At 52.3% G+C, this 3,477-nt stretch overlaps 1 pseudogene across 1 annotated transcript; it reads right to left on the bottom strand.

Moving 5' to 3' along the window:
• Nucleotides 1-851: 851 nt before the first annotated feature.
• LOC308517041 (nuclear prelamin A recognition factor-like) lies at nucleotides 852-2,206 on the bottom strand (annotated as a pseudogene). The gene has a single exon. The product of its transcript is annotated as a nuclear prelamin A recognition factor-like (transcript).
• Between the last annotated feature and the right edge of the window lie 1,271 nt (nucleotides 2,207-3,477).

Below are 3,477 nucleotides of genomic sequence, written 5' to 3'. Positions count from 1 at the left end.
AGAGCACGCTGTTGTGGAACTCAGAGGGCTTCTTGGAGCTGAGGGGAGTCGTCGGGCCCACGGCGCGAGAGGTGGACACAGAGGACACTATCTCACCCTACTGTGGGGCGGGCTGGCCGACCTACATCTGCCTGACCCCACCCAGGGAGGGACTGAGCAGGGTGTCTGCCTCTCCATTCTCCATCCTTTCATCTGTGACACCTGTCATCCTTGCCAGGCCTCCCCCAAAGTGAGTTCAGCTCAATCCCTGAATGTAAAAGGGCACAGGGAGAGTGGGGTGGGGAGGGGGGGGAGCTCCACTCAGTGCCACTCGATTCCCAGCGACAGGACCTGGTCTGAGGATGGTGGCCACAGCTGCAGAACATAGATCCATTTCAAGAAAAGTTGGGAATGCAGACTTTCATATGAGCCCCTATTTAAAAAGGTGGCAGTTTACTCACATTGTGGCAAAGACACCTTCAAGAGTAACATAAGTGGGTAAATTCAGGGACAAACCTGGCCATTTCCTCATCCAATCTCTCTGAGGTGCATGGACGGAACCAAGTCTCAGCTCTTCGCAGGACACTTCAAGGGTTTTTTAAGCCTAAAGGACAGTAGTCTGTCTCCATTCTTGTTCTTTGAGATTTTTTCATCAGTGGATAAAAGGATATGTACATTGGGGCAATCCTCTTGAGATACAAAATTACAGTTGCACCCATGTGATGAAGACAGCACCCCTCAGAGGGAGGGAGTCGGCAGATGGGGGGCAGGGAATTCTGAAAACCAAAGGGATGACAGAGACGCTAAGCCTTTCCTTCACACATCTGACACCCCTCCTCAGGCGGCCTGCTGGCCGGGCGTCTGCTGGACCTTCACCACTTGATGTCCCGGCTGCTGGCAGGCTTCCCTGGCCCTGCTAGGCAGTGTGCAGGGCCACCTGGGCCTGGGGGGAGTCACCCCCCGCCCTCAGCCACTCCTGGTAAAGCTCCTGCACATGGGCACTGGTCTCTGGAGGCCACACCTTCCCCCGGAGGTGGAAGGCTCAGATGTCTTCCATCTGCCACAGCAGTGCCCTGTCCCTGTCCGCATGCCTGTCCTCTGCATGGGCCTGGCCCCTGCCACTTAGGCATCCCTGGCGCAGGCCAGGACCTCCACGAAGTGGCTGGCCCTCTTCAGCTTCAGGACCATGTTCTGGATGTGCTGAAAGCCATAAGCAGCCGCAAAGTGTAGCAGAACCTGTCCATCCCTTTCGGGTGTGACCTCCTGGAAGTCTTTGTTCCTGAGGTTTCGGTAGGTGAGCGCCCCCATGTCCCTGTTGAACAGCTCCTTGGCTGGGTGCCTGAAGATGTGTGCCAGGTACCCATCGGAGCTGGCACCCTCGTTGGAGCCTCACCTCCTCCTCCTTCATGTCTCCAAACAGAGTGTCCATGGTAAGGAGAGGTCACTTTGCTCCATTATCTGGACAATTTCACCTGAGGTTAGCACCCTGGGCACTATGTAAAGTTGTGGGAACATCTTCTCGAAGGGCCTCCAGTTTTTGTCATAAAATGGGGCAACAATGACATGGAAAATCTTGTCTGGGGACAGGTTCTACCATCTGGCGAAGTAATCCTGCACCAGAGAGCCCATGATCTGCTGGGTAAACTTGGCCATCCAGAGGTGGGGCGTGATGGGATGACCCAGCACACGCTCTGCACATGGACCCAGTGGGGCAGGTGGAGGTCAACATGGGTAGCCAAGGCTCTTTCTCACGGTGCTGGTGGTATCCACACACAAATTCTTTCTGACTCTCCAGGATGCTGAAGTCTGTGGCTATCATCATGTCAAAGATAATATGCCCCAAAGCTTTTGAGGAAGCCACAGAGCCTTCTGGATGCATCAGTGACACTGAGACTGAATTTAGCAGCAAAATAAGGCAGAGACTGAGGACACACGGACACTGCCAGCACCTTGTGCTGTGAGGTGTCACATTTCTTATTAATGTTCAGAACATGGAAGAAGTCCTTGGCGTTCTGCTGAGAAACTTGGACTCCTTCCTCTGTGGTCACACAACTGTCACACGCTAGGCAGTCACTCAGAAATATCTTGGCATCGGCCAACTTGTGGAATTCTCCCTTCCCTCCGTTCTCCTGAGCCGGACTCCGGACGTTCACTGCGGCATTCTCTTGGTCATCGGTTTTTGTTTTTTTATTACATTCCTTCCGTGTGCGCAGTGATCACACTTCATGTGGAGAGGTGCGGGCAGCGGGGGGCTAGTGTGCATGACCTGGAGGAAGCAGGGGAGAGCAGTCACAGCTCCTTGTGGAGCTTTTAGGGAGGGGAAGCGGCCAAGGTGCCCGAGGCTGAGTTCCAGGAGGTTGGTGGCACTGTAGGGATCCTGCCAGCAGCACTGGTCCATGGGTGCCTGGCCCATTCTCAGGAGACTGAACCTGCAGGACTGCTAAGGGAGTGAGTGACTGCCTCCTGGCCGGTGGTCGTTCTGGTCATTACAGTCACTGGCTTTTTATATATATAGATTAGAGGCCCAGTGCACGAAATTCATGCATGGGAAGGGTGGGTGTCTCTCAGCCTGCCTGCACCCTCTCCAATCTGGGACCCCTCAGGGGATGTTCAACTGCCGATTCTGCAGGCATCAGGCCTAACCCAGCAGTCTGACATCCCTCTTGCAATCCGAGACGCTGGCTCCTAACTGCTCACCTGCCTGCCTGCCTTATCACCCCTAACTACTCTGCCTACCTGCCTGATGCCCCTAACTACTCTGCCTACCTGCCTGATGCCCCTAACTGATCCCCTGCCTACCTGATCGCCCCTTAATGCCTCTGCCTGCCTGCCTGATTGCCCCTAACCTCTCTGCCTGCCTGCCTGATTGCCCTGACTGCTCTCCCCTGCCAGCCTGATCCCCCTAACTGTTCTCCCCTACTGGCCTGATCACCCCTAACTGCCTCTGCCTCAGCCCTGCCACCTTGCCTTTGTCCAGAAGGTCGCCCAGAAGATGTCTGGTCTAATTAGCATATTACCCTTTTATTTAGTATAGATGATTTTTCTTAAAATGAGAGCAGACCACTGCATAAACTTTTACATTGGCTTTAAACACACTCATTGCCACCACCACCATCATCATCATCATCATCATCATCATCATCTCACCACCAGTACCACTACCACTACCAACAGCAACAAAAAGACTTCTAAATCAGTTGTTGCTGACCAGTGATCCACAGACCACTGATGGCTCATAAAAAAATTTTGGTGGGCCATAGAAAAATTTAGACATTATTTGCATTTTTATGTTTTAGTAATCCTAATAAATAGTAATAGAACAAAAAAAATTCTAAGATATTCTTACTAGTATATTCTGACTGAATGACAATTTTCACCTTTATATTGCACTAAATTTATGAAATGTACTAGAGCAGGGGTGGGCAAACTTTTTGACTCGAGGGCCACAATGGGTTCTTAAACTGGACTGGAGGGCTGGAACAAAAGCATGGATGGAGT

This window comes from Myotis nattereri (assembly GCF_964212035.1).
Source record: "Myotis nattereri genome assembly, chromosome: 3".
In the NCBI taxonomy this organism is placed as follows: domain Eukaryota; kingdom Metazoa; phylum Chordata; class Mammalia; order Chiroptera; family Vespertilionidae; genus Myotis; species Myotis nattereri.
Note: the sequence above shows the minus strand (reverse complement) of the source record. Positions and strands in the feature narration are given on the sequence as shown.